Source organism: Otolemur garnettii, unplaced genomic scaffold (genome assembly GCF_000181295.1).
Source record: "Otolemur garnettii isolate 467f Iridium unplaced genomic scaffold, OtoGar3 scaffold00004, whole genome shotgun sequence".
Classification (NCBI taxonomy): Eukaryota; Metazoa; Chordata; class Mammalia; order Primates; family Galagidae; genus Otolemur; species Otolemur garnettii.
This window is the reverse complement of record NW_003852399.1, coordinates 20,185,169-20,203,438: the sequence shown is the minus strand read 5'-3', so window position 1 is coordinate 20,203,438 and position 18,270 is coordinate 20,185,169. Positions and strand designations below refer to the sequence as shown.

At 38.2% G+C, this 18,270-nt stretch overlaps 1 protein-coding gene across 2 annotated transcripts in view; it reads right to left on the bottom strand.

The window, feature by feature from the left end:
- The window catches only part of ANGPT1 (angiopoietin 1), a 238,118-nt gene that overhangs the window by 148,018 nt on the left and 71,830 nt on the right, over nucleotides 1–18,270 (bottom strand). The gene's annotated exons all lie outside the window — the stretch shown is intronic.

The window sequence follows — 18,270 nt, the reverse complement described above, 5'->3', positions numbered from 1 at the left end:
CTGTCATCAAAGATCCAAGATCCTTTTATACTTCAAACCCAATTTCCTTGGCACAGTTTTTTCTTAGGCTTTCTTCCTCATGGTTACAATTAAGCTCCTGCAGCTCCAGGCATCTCAACGCACAGAATCAGATCCAAAAACAGGAAGAAAGCAGTTTCTCCAAGGGTGTCTACTTTTTATCCAGGAGGAAGAAAGCCTATTCGTGGAACTTTATTAATTGGTACCATTAGCCAGTTTGGGGCCTCACGCCCACACCTTAACTGGAAGGAAGAGAACCTGGATACGCAGGCTCGTGGTACGCAGCCTCTATTATGCGAGGCAGAATTTGCCAACAAGGAAGACGAAGGCACTATTTACTACCCCGGCAACCATTTGAGCCTGCCAGAAATCTCAACATCTAAAAATGGAAGTATCTATGTGGTAGAATCCTCTAATGCTGTCATAAATGATAATTAGAGTAAAGGGTATTTCACCCAAAAACAATCAAGTTATAAGAAATCTGATGTACACCAAATACAGACACCGAAATCTAATATCGGTTATCTCTTTATGGTAGAATTATTTTCTTTGTGTTCTTATATATCTAATATTTTAAAATTAGTATAAATTTCTTTTATAATTAAAAAACTAGGGCTGTTTTCCTTTTGAAAAATAATCTAATTTTAAAAGAGAAAAACGTTATTTTCTATCAAAATATGAATGTTCCTTGGCTTGGCTTGGAAGCAGACTTGAGCAGTCAAAAAAGGAATCAGACGTTTTTATCAAAATTTATTTTGCATTAGTGTCAAGGAGAAACGAAAGACAAAAATGAAACCAAGCAAAATGGTCACTGGAGGATTTTAAAGCTGGAGAAATGAAAATGTTTTGTTAAAGAGAGGATGATACAACCAAAAGCCTTAAAGAAAGGGCTGTCGCAACTTAATATATTGACTATTTGGCCCTATGGAGTTCCCCTCCTGTGAGAATGCCTTCCACTGTTGCCAAGATCAGCTCTGTGCTGGCCACAGAAATTAAAATAGCCTAATGGAAGAAGGAAAATACTCCTATTTTTGTGGAAGTAATTTAGAGTTTTAACAGCATGATGATATCTGCCAATATTTTAGTGTTTGGCTAAAACAAATGGCTAAAATTTTGCTTAAGTCATTTATCATTTCAGATCATTTTAATTGTATGTTACATAAATACTTCTCACTGTGAAAACGTTAAACACCATTGAAGAAGAGAGTTCAACACAAAATTCCTGTTTCATTGCCTACAACAACCCTTAGCTCATTTCCCCCTGAAGGGATGACCACTGTTCCGTTTAAGATTGATGTCTTCAGATATTTTCCATATATTTTTAAACCTCCATTGACTCATACTATATATTTTGTTGTGTCATGTGCTTATTTTTGACATAGTGTGTCTAGGATCTCTCTCTCTTGTCATTTATAGATCTATCACCATTATTTTTTAGGAGTTACTAACTACTTAAACATTCCTCTTTTTATTTTTTCTGACAGACATTAAGATTGTCTCTAATAGTGTCTGGTATAAAAGAGGCTGTAATGAACATTTTATACATTCAGTTTTATTCACGTAAGTGGAAATTTACATAGAAGCAAAATTGCTCACTTTGAAGATATAGGCATTTAAAATATTGGCGGACACCAACACACTGCCCTCCAAAGAGACTGTCCCGATTACATCCTCCAGTCAGCAGTATTTGAATGCCCTGTTCTTTCCATTTTCAGGAGCACCGAACATCACTAGCTGTGGAGTGAAGTCATTAAACTTGTTTTAATTCATATTTCTGTAATAGTGAAGTTTAACTTCTTTCATATGTTTATATAAGTAAACACATAACACTAATAGCAATAGCTTGGATTTACAATGGACTATTCTTTCTTGAGAACGCCATTCCTTGATTCCTTATCATGTCAGCCATATTTATTTTTACTTTATAAGAAATATGCTGTGTTTGGTACTTAAATAAGATTTCATAAAATTATGTATTAATAAGCATAAATTTTATTTATTTTTGTTTCTTGCTTTTTTTAATTGTTTGAGAGTCATTGAGGGCAGAAAAACTAAGGTTACACTGATTGCATTTGTTAGGTAAAGTCCCTCTTTTAATTGTGTCCCATTGCCAAGAGGTGTGCCATACACTGTGAACCCCCATTCCCCTCCTACCTCCCCTCAACCCACTTCTTCCTTCCCTCACCCCTCCATCTTGTATTAGATTACCTCAATATTAGAATTCAGTACATTGGACTCTTGCTTCTCCATGAGAGTAAATTTTAAAATGCAGAAACATATAAAAAGTAAAGCAAGGCTGGCATTCTCCCTTTCTTTGGGATGTCATCCATTCTCTCCCTCCTTTTCCCTTCTCTCACTCTCTACTTTCTGCTCCCTTCTCTCTCTTTCTCATCTCTTCCACTTCTCTATGAAATAAACTTATACTTTTTTTTTTTTTTTGGTGGAGACAGAGTCTCACTTTATCGTCCTTGGTAGAGTGCTGTGGTGTCACACAGCTCACAGCAACCTCCAACTCCTGGGCTTAGGCTATTCTCCTGCCTCAGCCTCCTAAACTTATACTTTTATATTCTAAAAAAAAAATAAAAAATAAAAATAAATAAACCAAAAATCACTTACACTTCTACCACCCTTAGATAATAGACTTGTTAGGTAATATTCCTAATTCTATTATATAGGGTGGACATAAAGCTCATGTGCAATTTATTATGTTAAACTATTTTAAATTGCATATCAACTTGACGTCCACCCTGTATACAGTAATATGCATGTTATGTATGTAATGTATTTATGTAATGTAGTAGAACCTCTGTAAGTTGACCACTCAAGAGACTATAACAAACTGCAGAGAGAGGGGGTCAACATAGGCACAAGGCCTGCTGAAGTGACATGCATGTTGGTATGTGGGCAGTCTATGAAAGTTAGGTTGACCTAAGGAGGTGGTCAACTATGGAGGTTCTACTGTATATAGTGTGGCTATGTTATATTTAGAGCAGTGGAGAAGACATTCGTTTTTAAAGTTGAGATTACACTATATGTATTGTTTTGTATTCTTGTCATCTTTAATGGTATAATACAAATAAATGTACTATATTGTATTTCCATAAGGTTAAGTATCCCTAATCTGAATATCCAAAATCTGAAATGTTCCAAAATCTGAAACCTTTTGAGCACTGACATAATACCAAATGGGAAATTCACTTCCTCATGTAATGTGTCAGGTCATAGCCAAACTCAGTCAAAACTTTGTTTTATGTACAATTTTTTTACAAATGTGGTATAAAATTGTCTTTAGGCTATGTAAATGAGGTAGATGTGAAATACTTATGAGTTTCATGTTTAGACTTGGTCACATGTTCCAAAATCTTAAAAAAAATTCCAAAATCTGAAATACTTTTGATCCCAAGCATTTCAGAAAAGGGATACTCAAGGTGCAATTAGTCTTCAAACTATGGGTGCCACACGGCTATATCATAAAAGTGTTAAACAGACTTTTATTTTGTGCTCAATTTATAAATTATTTAATTTTTTATTTAAAATAAAACTATACTAAATATCATGTAGATAAAATGTTTTATGCATGTGCATGAATGGTTTAATAATTTCTACTCTCACCAGTGATATTTGAGAATAACCATATTTCTATATCCTTAGGATATTAGGTATGAAACATAGTTTTTCATCTTTTATAATAATAAATTAAAACACTATATTGTTTAATTTGTATTCCTATAGTCTCAATTGATATCAAACAATTTTTCTTTCATATTTTTCACATCTTTTGTTAGATTTATCTGCATTTAAAATTTTTTTTTATTAAATCATAGCTATGTACATTAATGCAATCATGGGGTACAATGTGCTGGTTTTATATACAATTTGAAATATTTTCATCAAACTGGTTAACATAGCCTTCATGGCATTTTCTTAGTTATTGTGTTAAGACATTTATATTCTACACCTAGTAGATTTCACATGTACCCCTGCAAGATCCACCACAGGTGTGGTCCCACCAATTACTCTCTCTCCACCCATCCTCCCCCCTCCCCTCCCCTACCTCTTCCCTTTCCCCTTCTTCTTGGGCTATAATTGGATTATAGCTTTCATAAGAAAGCTATAATTGAATATCAAACATTTTATCATATGTACTTGATCCAACCATTTGTATTTGTGCTCTGCTAAATTTCTTTGTCATACTATTTCATTATTCAGTTGTTTTACATGTTCTTATTGATTCATAAGAGCTTTTTATATAGTAAAGACATTAACACTTATCTCTGGTTCTTTCTATTTTTTAACATTTATGTCTTTAATAAATCTGACATATATACATGTGACAGATTTGACTTAAGCAAAAATATGTGGCAATATAAATTGAAAATACATATTGAAAAATATGTAATACATATTGAAAATACATATTGCTCTAGCCAGAGATATGGAAATCTTGTAATATTCACAGGTAATATGTACTCTAGAGTGACATTTTCAAGTTATTAGAAATGATCATCAGTAGCCAAAATTATACGAAATTCCTTTTTGAGGATCCCAGATCAAACTACATTAGCATTAGTAAGATGTTTGAGAAAGTTTTAAGAACCTTAATAAAATATCTAAGCACAAGTATATCCTCTCTCAAGTCTAAGGTTACGTTGTGGAATAAAGTAAAGGAAATTAAAATCCTGATATGTTGTGAGCTTCAGCAAATATTTAACTTCTCTATGCTTCTTTTTCATTATTTATAATAATATAGATAAAGAAAAATGATAGTAGCTCTCTTATAAGGTTTTAATATAATTAAATTAGATAATTTATGTAAAGCACTTAGAGTAACATATGGAACAAAATTGTTATTCCATAAATCATCATCATAATGACTGTTTTAGAACAATTTTTATACTTACAAAGAAATTCCCTCTACCATTAAATCCTACAGCAAACACAAAGCAGTTTTACATAAAATCTACCTCCTTTATGAAATTCCTTTAAGTCAGTTTATGTCTGATAAAAGCCTGCAGTGGACTGGCCTTTTGAGAAAGACCATCTTTGAAGTGTTGGTGACTCAGATTGATGTGTTCCTTCCTCTTTGGTGTTCATTCTTAGCCCTTGCACAATTGAAACAGAAAAGACATGGTCAGAGGGCATTCTTTTCCACAATGGCGCTTCCACAGATCTGACCCAGGTCAGGCGCATGGCCCCAGTGGGCGGATTTTATTCAAATGAATGACATTGTCCTATGTTTAATTCATGATGTAAAAATTTTTGAAAATCTCTGGTAGACAAGGTAAATCAAAATATTACTCACTGTGGACCATGTTTTTATAAACTGCAGGCTGCCCTTTATAAAATAGATATACCAAATTCCAAAATGTATAATTTGAAAAATATCCACCTATTTGAACCCATACATAAATATCAAAGATTGAGGAGCTGCTTTTAAATTTCCACTCAGTACTTCATGACCATCATTTTTGTGCATCATGGACATTGCTCGTGCATAATTTAAAAGCTTGTTTCCAGAAGATCAAGGATGGAAACACTGTGCTTAAGCATCTTAAGAATCTGGCAGCCTACCTGGACCTCATTCAAGGGCTCTGCACCCCGGCCCCTTGCATGGAAAATGGTGGTTAGCTCTAAGAGAGGAAAGAAAAGACAACATGAAAATCTTCTCAGAAAAACACATCTGAGAAAGCTCAACGGAGTAAATAATAGAAAACAGCCAACCCTCAGTCATTTGAGGTTGATCACTCGGTTTGTTTTTCTTTCCTCTCCCTCCTACTCCAGCCTTTTGGTCATTTCACTGCTCCTTGGCGGCTCCCTGAGAGGGGGCGTGTATGCAGGGTCAGGCAGGGGAAGGGAGAAGATCATCAGTCAATTCTGCATCTTCCTGCTTGTTCCAAAGAAAGACGGGATTGAAACAGATGACCACAGTGAGGAATGGGGATTATCTGTGACTTTCAAAGACCATTGTTCCTCCATTATTATGAAAACTCAGCAGTGGGCTGGAAGCTTACTCTCATTTATTCATGAACATGGAGAGAGTGATTTCAGCAAGCGTTGGCCTATAGTCCGTAACTCAGCTCTGGAAATGAGAGTAGTGTATTGAAATGCTATTTTTCTTAAAGCGATTTGGGTCAGATGTGATTAAAGAAAGTCAAAATCCAGCTGTTTTCAGGGTTTTTCCAATATTGGTAACATTGTGGTTTTGCAATAATATAAAATGTGCTTTCAGAGGTGTTTTTCCAGTTAATTCACCAACTTCTAGATGTTTGCTGTGTTCTCCACATGTTTCTAGTTTGTGTACATGGAATATTAAAAATGTGTCATTTTGCAAGAGCTATTGATGTTCAAGAAGGCACTTTGGTTATTGTTAGAAAGCAGAAATCAGGATTTGTAGAGGGAAATTTTACAAGCTTGAAAAGATTGCTTTTGAGGTTTTACTTCCCTTCATTTCCCGTAATGTCTTTTAGAAAGAAAAAAATGTATCCTTCCATCTGATGCTAAAAAAGTCTTCCCTGTGAAAATAGAAAAACAAAGTAGGAGATAGGGTTGGGAGGTGAGCGTTCTGTTGTCTTTATGAACTGCTACTGTTCAAAGTCAACCCATCCAACTCCTCCCGAAGTACAACTTCAGCAATAAATAGTGATAATGGATTACAAACAAAGGGCCTCTTATCTTTGGAGTTTTAAAGTAGACATCAGGAAGCAGGGTGAATTTAGTTTAAGGCTTATCCCCAAAGCTGAACTTTCATCTTTTATAAAGGTCTGTCTCTGCATATGTGCTTTAAGAATATATAACAGAGCTTTAGAGGCCTGGCTAATCACACACAAAAATAAAACTATATCGTTTTATATAAAACCCAGTAATTCCGGGTAAGATCTATCTTTCATTTTCCCACAAGTACAATGTCAGCTGAATGAAGGAAAAATGTGAGGATATCATACGAATGCTTTGCAAACAGCAGAATAATGAATCATACTCTATCACTTAGTCCTTTATTTACTCATTTATTCATTTAGCAGTTATTCTACTATCAGTAGTTGCTCCTCAAACTTGGAAAGAAAAAGTCAATATAATCATAGATAAAGCTCATTTTTATTATTATTCATGCAACTCTTCTCCCTGATTAATCCAAAGGCAGCTGATAAGTGGAAAATCAAATGGCTTGAGATATGGAATGAAATGTTCTAATCTGAAGCATAGGAACAGTTTATTTAAAATAGCCCTGGGCTTTCATTTTAGAGTATTTTATTCTACTGCATCATCTTTGGGGCCACTTTTATCATCTTTTTATAACATTCGCACTTTTCCAACAAAGAAAAGAAAGCAGTCTTGCATAGAGTTCCTACCATTTTTCTCCATCAGACTTTGCTACTGCAGCCTGTCTGTTAAGCTTGGATTCCCAGAGAGCAGCACTGCATCAGGTTCTCCAATGGTGTCCTGGCCAGCTGGGTCTGGACAGCTCCTCCCAGGTCCCTTAGCATCTGGCCCTGGGCTGAATGGCTTCATCTGCTCAGGCTTTCCTGTTCCAGTCTGTGTCCAGACCAGTTCTGTGTTCAGACCAGTTCTGTGTGGACAGCACTCTGGGCATTCAGTTTTTCCTTCCCTGAAATATTTTCCCTCCATCAAAAGTTCTTGATTCTTTTAGTGTTCTACTTTTATCCTTTTGTGGAGAAATCTCTCCCAGGGGTGTCCAACCTTTTTTCATCTCTGCTGCACATCAGAAGAAGAATCGTTGTCTTAGGCTACACATTAAATATACAAATACTAACAAAAGCTGATGAGCAAGTCCCTTGCATAGGGACACCCCTGCATAAGGGCCAATGGGTTTTTATTTCTTCCTGTAGATATCTTTGTGTTTCAACTAGAGTCATTTTTCACAACAAAATGTCTTTTGGAAACATTAGTCCATTACCCTGAGCACTCTGTTTATTTCCTCCTAAACGCCTAGAACTCCCTCTTAAGATTGTTATATTTATTGTACCTTTTTGTCTGTATAACTAGATTGTAGGCCTCATGAAAAGTCGAAAAATAATGATTTTATTTATTTGGGGGTCCTCTGCATTTTGCATGGTGGTATAGAATAAGTCCTAAATACATGTGTGTTGAATAAATTCATCCATCCACCCATCCATCCATCCATCCATCCAAGATTTATTGAGCCAGATGTTGTCCTAGGTAATAGGAAGGTTATGACAGACCCAGGGGAAAATAACTACGGCCCAGTGGGCCTCTTGCTGCCCTTCAAATCACACTCCACTGGCAGCTGATTACACCACTGTGCAGGCCAGCCCTGGACAAAGGTTAGAGGGGTGAAGCACAGGCAAGGACAAAGCTCACAAATCATCAGCTCCTGACACTTGCAACAACTTCGAAAGCATTAAAAACTGGTACCTTCAACTTGGAGACTCTAATACACACTCTTAGAAGAAGTCTTTTGACACTCTAGCCTCATAACTTCCTCCCCACTACTGTGTCAAAGTGATTGGCAGATTTTAGGATTGATCTTCTAGGAACTGGGGAAAAAGTCTCCAGGTCAGGGTCCTGTCTCTGGAATTCCCTCCCTCCTAATATCTGTTTTTTTCTACACAAGGCAACATGCCCAAAACCTCCTTTTACTCCTGTACTCTGTGGGTGACATGTGAATATCAAAAACTATAGAGTTTGTGAACTGTTCTCCCTCCTACTGCAACGGCACTAATTGATTTGATCACTGAAATTGTCCTGTCTAAAAAGCTAGGTCTTGTGTGGGACTCAGAAATAGAGGAAGGAGAATGTGAAAAAAGAGGTTAAATTAACTACCGCCACCCCCCCGCTGTGCTACTTATATATAGTAGTCTTCAGATTATGCCTAAAATACCAGAACATGTGACTTGACACGATGAACAAATAGAAAATGTGACAGTTTCTCTTGCCAACAAAGATATACGGCCCATAAAAAATATTAATACTATTGTATATTAATCTATCATATTAATAGATTATTACAGGTTAATATACAATCTAAACTATTATATATTAATCAAAGTGAAAAAAATCAGTTTTTTAAATGAGCCTTTAGCAATTTATGGTTATATTTCTAAAAAACTTTACCCAGTTACATTTATCTCTTTTTATATAGTATTAATAACATACATTAGGTAGGTTTTTGTGCCAATTAATTCTGATTTTAATTTTTTTGCAGGACTTTAAAACTATTAGTGTTTTTAAAGTATCATGAGAGAAACAAAACAGTTTCTGTGAAATTTGAACAAAATCACGCAATAGTAAATTAATAAATGAAAGTTAAAAAATTCAATATCCTGAGGTTTCGATTGACCCATCCGACAAATGTTTAACGGTCTGACTCATGAAATACACAACATAAGAAAACTCGAATGGTTCCACTGCTTTTGTTTTTGCCTGAAGAGAGAATGGCTAGACACAAAGTGGTGAAAAAGAAAGAACATTAAATTTATAGGTTTCCGTCTTTCAAAACAATGACTTACAAAGAGCATTTTGACACCTATCTTGTCTCCAAGTTGTTTCAGGTGCTATTATACAATTTCCAAAGGCTAACTAACTAAGTAGCAGTAATGTTAACATTAAAATAGATGTCATTTGGTGCACAGTTATTCTTCTATATTTTTTGCAGTTTTTGGCCGGGGCTGGGTTTAAACCTGCCACCTCTGGCATATGGGGCCAGCGCCCTACTCCTTTGAGCCATAGGTGCCACCCTACATATTTATTCTTAATTTAACAAATATATCTTTAGTACCTTTCTATGCTGCTATGTACCAAGCATTTCATCTCAAGTATATTATTCAGTGAAATTAAAAAATATTCCCTAAACAAATTCAGAACAAAAAAATACATAAGCAGAACAAAAAGAAACTACTATGAAGAAAATTTGAAAGCTGATACGCATGGGGAAAAAACCTATAGTTATTAAGATTGGACTACACACTCGTTTTGAACTTGTTGAAAACAACAGTAAAAGGGACCAGCAACTGGATTCCTGTTATTAATAAAGAAATGTATACAGGTTAGGATGTTTTTAATGAATATTAAAAATAATCAACTTGAAACTGGCATTGCAATTAGGAAATACATTGGATCAGATAACAGGAAGTCCAAAGCCAAGGCCATCTTCAAAGTTAGTTCCAGCTGAATACTTGGAGATGTTATCAGGAAACTGCAATCTTTCCCTTTCTTCTTTCTACAGCAGGGGTCCTCAAACTTTTTAAACAGGGGGCCAGTTCACTATCCCTCAGACCATTGGAGGGCCGGACTGTGGCCCGGGATGAGTCGGCTACTAAGCAGGACAGGCAGCAGTGGCAAAAAACACCCCCCAGCCTGATAAATGCATGTGGCCCTCAGGCTGTAGTTTGAGGATGCTTGATCTACAGTTTCAGGCTTCACCCTAAACCCAGTTTTCTTGCGATTATTTAATAGAAGGAGCCATCAGAGAGAGCTACATGCTTTCTTGTTTATGTCAAATCAGGGTTTCTCAACCTGTACTCTCTCAGCATTTGGACTTAATGATTGATGATTTTTGTTGAGGGGCTGTCCTTTGCATTGTAGGATCTTTATTTAGCATCATCTTTGGCCTCTACTCACTAGATGCCAGCAGCATTCTTAAATAGTGACAACCAAGAATGTCTCCAGACATTGCCAATACTGCCCTGGGAAGCAAAGTAGCTGGTAGTCAAGAATCGTTGCTGTAGGAGAAAGGCTCTCTAGGCAAAAAAAAGGGGGGGGGGTAAGTCCCTGGAAAACATCTTAATCCGATGAAATTGACCTAAACTGCATGGCCATATCTATACCAAACATTGCCAAGAAAATTAGAAATGCTTTTGTTAGGACTAAATGGGTCAAATTCCTGGCAATAAAGCAGGGGTCAACTTCCTTTGAATCTTATGGACTTTATAGGAAAGGGTGGTTGAAAGTAAGCCTCCAGTAGAAAGAGAGAAATAACAGATTTAGGGCATTGAGGAAAACAGTTCCTCAGATAAAAACAAGATCAATACTGACAAATGCATATAAATGTATGTGTAATATACGTTTTAAATATGTACATGTATACATGTAATATACATTATATCTTTTCACCTGGCCTCAGGTAGCAATGAAACCTATACTAATAAAGCCAAGAGATGGGGATCAGAAGAACACTGTGAACACTGGAGTGAGGTGCAAAATTTGTCCTCAGGCACAAAATTTATCCAAAAAACTCAGCAATCAAGATGAATAACATTTAGTGAAAATATTTACTGTTAATAATAAATATTTTTAAATATTAATTAGTGTTAACATGAATATAGATAAAATGTAATAAAATACTTTAGAGATATATTTTCTCAAAATCCATGATAAATGACATAATTTTAAATAAAGACAGGTGCTGTGACAGTGCCTTGGTGAGCCATATTAGTGCCTGAGTCAAAAGTAATGTAATTAGCAACACAAAGCCAGGGCAGTGAGTCCTGTGGCAGGTGAGTGAATTTTAGAGATATATTATGGGCAGAATGATAGAGTCTGGTGGTCAACTGGATATAGTGAGATGCTCAGACACACAAGTTGTTGGGAAAGGGACAGTAAGAAGACAGCATGTCTCATGGTCGCAAAAGTAAATTAAGGGAAAAATGGTGGCCAAGTTGAGATTGCAGGAGCTGAAAATCTTCATCTGCTCCTGATGTCCAAAGGCCCTTCATACAGGGGCATGGAGTACATGATGGCCCCACTAGCAGCTCTCTGTCAGGAGCTCTCAGTACACCCTGACGGGAGAGTGCTCAAAGGAAGAGGTAATTCTTCAGGATAAGGCTGGGAAGAAGTGGGTGAGCCCTGCAATAAGGGAATCCAAATGCAGGGCTTTGGATTGAAATCCCACTTTGATCCAGGGATTAAAAAGTAGACCAGCTAAAAGGAACATATATTGAATGATCAAAGGGTATAAAGTTCTAGTTACACAGGAAAGGTAAGTTCTGGCATTCTACTGCACAGCATGGTGACTCTAGCTAATAAAAATGTATTGCATATTTCAAAATAGCTAAAGAAGGATTTTAAATGTTCTCACCACAAAGAAATATTAAATATCCTAGGTGATACGTATTTTAATTAGCCTGATTTGGCCTTTCTACCATGTATGCACATGATCCAACATCAAACTGTATTCCACAAAGATATATAATTACTATTTGGCAATGAAAAATAAAATAAGACTAAAAAAAGAAAAGAGTTTAGTCTCATGGCCTAAGAGAATTGTAATTCAGAGAAAGCAGGTATCAGGATAGAAGACTAGCATCCTCTCCCAAACCAGAAGCATCTTTATCGGATCATTTTAGTAACATTAACCCCTGGGATTCACTTTTACTTCCAAGTACCCACCTCAGCACACACTTCCAAATTCAGCATAATGCTGTTGCAAAATGAACTTAAACCATTGAAGTCTGGACATCCCATTTATCTGCTAAAGGGAGAGAAATGTACACAGAGACACCAGATTTGAGAAGAGGTTTGAAGAAAAGGAAGAAGTTGATGACAACCTTCCGCTGGAGCTGCCACTGTTTGAATTTTGTCAGGTTGGTTCCAATATTAGTATTATAAATAGCTTTGGACACATAGACAGATAATTATAGAATGCAGGCCTAAAATGCACTTCTCACTGAACTTTAATTCTGAGTGGTTGCTGAACTAGGTGGTGGTCAAACCGAGTTTTCACTGCTCTGATGAAGGAATGTGGGTTGCATCATTCAAAACCAGCATGATTAAAGATATCGTGTGCAAAAGGAGCAGGGCTAAACTTAGTCGCGTGTCAGGGACTCTGGTCACCATGATTATATGGTAAGGTATATGTGGACACGTCATAGTCATACAGGAGTTGTATGAGAGGAAGAGCTTTCTCAAAAAGCAAAAGTTTTGGGCTAGGCTTAACTGTGAGTGATCTAGAATTTACAGAACCCAGGAACTTCTAACCTTATCCAGCGAGGCTTATGTTTAGAGTCAACTAAGATTTCGTTTAGTGGCATTCTAGCCTAAGGTAAAACCATTGATAATTTATAAAATGAACCTGGAGCCTTTCAAAGACCTTTCTCATGTTTCCTATCATAGAGCTGAGGACGTCAGACCCAGAGTGTGTGTGAGTTTGTTAAGGTATTCCTCACCGCCAGAACAGGTTTACTTTACCCATTAAGGAAGGCCTCACTCAAATGGATATCAAGTATCTCCTGTGTCCTGTTACATGATGTAATTTAAAGCTGAAAATATCCATGCTTTGCTTTAACCAGAAAGTTAAAATCTTTCTCAATGGAAGCAATAGAGTATATCCCTGATAAGGTGAAGGTGATCCCATAAGGGTCACATCTTGGCCCTCTCTGGACAAACAATGGAAAGAAACTTGTCTGCTCCCGTGTTATGCAGCATCCGTAATCCAGCCTATTTCAGCACATCAAATCCCTTCTATGTTTTGAAGCCATCCTTTCCTTATACGTAGTACATATTAGGTAGCTGTGGGTGGGTTCCACTTGGCAATGCAATCATAAGAGAACTACTGAGTAATTACCTACAACCATGCACTAACTTATATGCATAAGATATAATTTCTGTTTTTTTAAGTTGCCTGGTTTTTGTTTTCCTTTTTTGAAATTTGAACAGATGAAGCGGGTACAGGTTGAATTCCCTTACCCATATATATTGTACAACAGTGAATTCTATGCTTTTATGCTCACATTGCCTGAGTAGTACGCATTGTACCCTATACCCCGTAGGTAATTTTTCACCCCTCATCCCTTCCTAGCCGCTCTCATGTTTGTTTGTTTGTTTGTTTGTTTGTTTTGTTTTTGAGACAGAGTCTCACTCTGTTCCCTGGGGTAGAGTGTTGTGACATCATCTTATCTCACAGCAACCTCAAACTCTTGGGCTCAGGTGATTCTCTTGCCTCAGCTTCCCAAGTAGCTAGGAAAGTGCCAGCCACAATGCCTGGCTATTTTTAGAAATGAGATTTTGCTCATTTTTTCCCAGGCTGGTCTCAAACTCCTGAGTTTAAGAAATTAATCCACCTTGCCTCCTTCTTTTTGAGTCTCCAGTGTCCATTATCCCATTCTGTATGTCCTTGTTATGCAATACTTTAGCTCCCACTTATAAGTGAGAACATACAGCATTTATTTTTCTATTCCTGAGATAACAATTTAAAAGGAGAAGAAATTTGATTAAGAAATATAAGAATTCTGACTCAAGATCCCTACGACCAAAGTCACAAGACAAATAGAAAGCCAAATGAGAGAAAGCCCACGTCGATCTGGACGAATGAGAAAACACTTATGGTAAAGGGAGGACTTCAGACAGGGAGATGCTGGGAGATGGGGACATGAGGGTAGGGTGACCAGACGTCCGGATTTTGGCGGGACAGTCCCACTTTTCAACAATTTGTCCCGAGTCCCGCCGCGTTTTTAAAAAGTCCTGATTTTTGGAAAGAATGCACCAACGGGCTGGAGAACAAAAAGGGAATATACGGTTTTCGGCTGCCATGTGGCTATTTCACCAGAATATGAGTTTTATATTATTTTTGTTAATTTTATAATGTTAAACTGTAATAACAAATAATTGCTGAGAAGTGATTATCGAGAACTGCTTATCAAAGTTTGCATTGTTGTCAGGCCCTGCCCTGCCCCATCCCCTGCCCCGCCCTCGCCCCACCCAACCCTCCCCCACCCCCGGCCATGTTGTCCCACCTCGCGGATGTTAAAATCTGGTCACGCTACATGAGGGCTGTGTTTAAGATCCCTTAAGTAGCCAGTGTGCTTGGTGCATAAAGTAACAGCAGGAACAAAGAGAAGAAAGGATGGACAGATGGGTGGTTGCCGCATTGTAAAGGGCACCGATAAGGGAGAGGGGAACTTAAGTTACCAGATGCCCATAAAGTTCATGTGCAATTTAGTATAGTTGTCTATTTAGAATTGCACACAAACTTTAGGGGCACCCTGTATAATCCTGGGGCACTCTGAGGGGAGAAAACCACAGAGTCAACACAGAAGACATTTGTGATCAAATGTGTGGGGATTCCCCCCCCACACACACACACACAAATCAATCAATCAGTTCTTCAGCAGGCGCCAGCTGAGTGTCTTCTAATTCAATTCTAAGGCTATTTACCTGGATACAGCATCAAATCCCACAGGTTAAGGGTTCAGGATTATGAGACTCTCCCCTGGTTCAGGCACCAGGTGCAAGTTGGGGCCTCCAGAAATTCGGACCAACTGACTTCACGTTGGGGTTCCCACAACCCCTACTTTAATTTACTAGAGTGGCTCACAAAATTCAGGGAAATACTTGCATTTACCAGTTTACTATAAAGGATATTTTAAAGGATACAAATAAACAGTCTGTGTGGTCAGGAAAAGTGGGCTTTCTTACCCTCAGGACAGCGCCTTGGGCTCCTAGACAGCCTTAACAGAGTACAGTGAAGTCATGCTTATGGAACTGCTGCTTGCCTTGTTGCTGCTGTTGTTCCCTGGCTATAAAGGCACATCGGACCTTTCCCCGTGGGGATTGTGGACTGCGGATCACAGACTGTGATGTGTAATTTAGCTCCCCAGTGGCCAGGAGCTAGGGCGGACCTCCCACATAACTTAGCATACCAGCTGCCCAAGAGCTGAATAAAGCATGTTACACCTGCCCTCCATTCCTGTGTTTCTCTGCAGTCTGGCCAAATTAGAGCACTGGCATTATGCAATCAGATGAAGAAATACACAGGGAAAGTTCTAAGGCTTGAAATTCCATGAGTTCCCCTGTCCAGAAGTTCCCTTCCTGCCCTTTGGGGGCTTTTATGGAGACTTCTTTGACTAAGCACAATTGAAACCTAGACACCCATGTAGAAATGTGATTGGACAAAAAGGGTATGAGCTAATACTAACCGGCTGAGTGGGGAAGCCCAGGAAGGCTTGTCTGTTCAGATTCTTCTTGGGCTATCCCTCCAGCCTTACTCCTTCCAGGGTATGGGGTAGGACCCCTTCTGAAATCGGGGTCTTATGACCTACAGTTAGACAAGGTAGGTCAGAGAATTTCTTTACGGCCAGATCCATGACAGAAAAGCAAGGGAAGATGGGCATATTTTTAAAAATTTTTATGATCTGCCTTCAGGACAAATAACAAGGGTTATGGGAGCTATGAGCCAGGAACCCTGGGCAGACACATAGACACACACACCTCATAATATCACAGGTAGCCACAGATTCGTCTCATGCTATCACAGATAACCATTATAGAGTCTTACTAAGAAGGGGCAACGACGAAGCTGTCCCCTTGAGAGGATGAACTGATAGAAGGATGTTGGGTGGAATGAATGCAAAGGCCGACTGGGGACTATTGCTGCTGTTATCACATGCTACAATACAACACCAGCAACGTCCTGGCTATTGTGCAAAACTTGGAGTCAAGTAAGAAAAGTGCAGTATTAACATTTGCCAAATGCCCTTCTTTTTGGAAGGATGACTTCTGAGCTCTGACGTTCTAACGTAAGTCTTCAATCAAAAACCTCTCTAGATCCAACTTTCCCATCTCCTGCTATTTTCACTTCTGGAGAGAGAATTTAGCATCATCTACCCATAAATGCTATCTGTCCCTCAATTAGACTGTGACCACCCTAGGAACAACTCAATGAGTTGCTTCTGTGCCACTTATCTTATTTAAGAAAGTTACACATTCATCTGCATATATCAGTTCTAGCCATGAAATATCCAAGGGGCATTATCACTTCATTTCATCCACAAAAAGGAAGAAGTTAGGAGATGGGGCAGAAATGTCCTGTGAGTATAAATTGGGTCAGTTCCTTTCAATCCCAAGAAACACATGCTATTTAAACATCAACATTTAAATCACATAATTCTATGGTATGAAATGAGGGCCTTGGGGACAGGGTTTTCCTTATAGTCTTATAAAAAGGATATATATCTCTAGAAAGGCAAATAGAGGTGTTCTGTCTCTGTAAATATGGCATTAAGATGTTTATTTCCTGTTAACATGTCATTTACTAGAAGACAGTTTCACAGCCTGTTCAAGAGACGAAAGCACCATGACACATTTTTCCTTTTTTATGTGAAATGTTGATATGGTTTGGGTGTTTGGCCCCTCCAAATCTCATGTTGAAATTTGATGTGGGGCTTGGTGGGAGGTGTTTGGGTTATGAGGTCAGAGCCCTCCACCATGAATGGTGTTGTACCCTGCCCATGATAATGAGTGATTCCTCACTTTATTAGTTCACAGGAGAGCTGGATATTTTTCTTTCTTTCTTTCTTTTTTTGTATTGAGACAGTCTCACGTTGTCACCCTCGGTAGAGTTCTGTGACGTCACAGTTCACAGCAACCTTCAACTCTTGGGCTTACATGATTCTCTTGCCTCCGCCTCCTGAGTAGCTGGTACTACAGGTACCTGCCACAAGGACCAGCTTTTTATTGTTGTTGTTGTTGCTGTTTTAGCTAGCCAGGGACAGGTTCGAATCCGCCACCCTCAGTATATGGGGCTGCCACCCTACCCACTGAACCACAGGCACCACCTGAGAGCTGAATATTTCAAAGCACCTGGCACCACCTCCTCCCTCTCTTGCTCCCATTCTTGCCATGAGACACACCTATTTCCCCTTCACCTTTCAACTGGATTGAAAACTTCCTGAACCCTACCAGACGGGATGCTGGTGTCATGCTTCCTGCACAGCCTACAGAACCATGAGCAAAATAAACCACTTCTCCTGATGAATTATTACCCAGCCTCTGTATCCCCTTTAGAGCAGAGCAACTGGACTCGTACTGATGTGTTTGACCCAGATAGTTGTTTTTTATATAAGAGGGAAGGTTTAGATTACTTTTCAAAGTCAGAGAATATAAGGCAAAATAATGTAACAAAGATTATTGAATCAAATGGGATGGAAAATAGTTATCTTCTCCAGATAACTCTCCCTTCCACAATTTTATCACTTTCCATGACAATTGTATTTACCTGAGCGTAACAGAAAAGATTGTTAAGCCAAAAGCATTAGAGCTGCCACTCCTGAAACAGGATCAACGTACTCTGATGAAGGGACTTTAGAAAACATGGGCGCATGAATGTCTGTGTTCTCCTGTTTGTGATAATACTAAGTTGCTTAGTAATTCCATGCCATGCAGCTGAATGTGTCATTGGCGGGGAGTAAACCAACAGATCTGTAGAGACCTTGAGCTTATATGGGCTGGCAGTGTCCATACCTATCTATTTGTTTGTAGAAAATCGTAAGGATGAAGTACAAT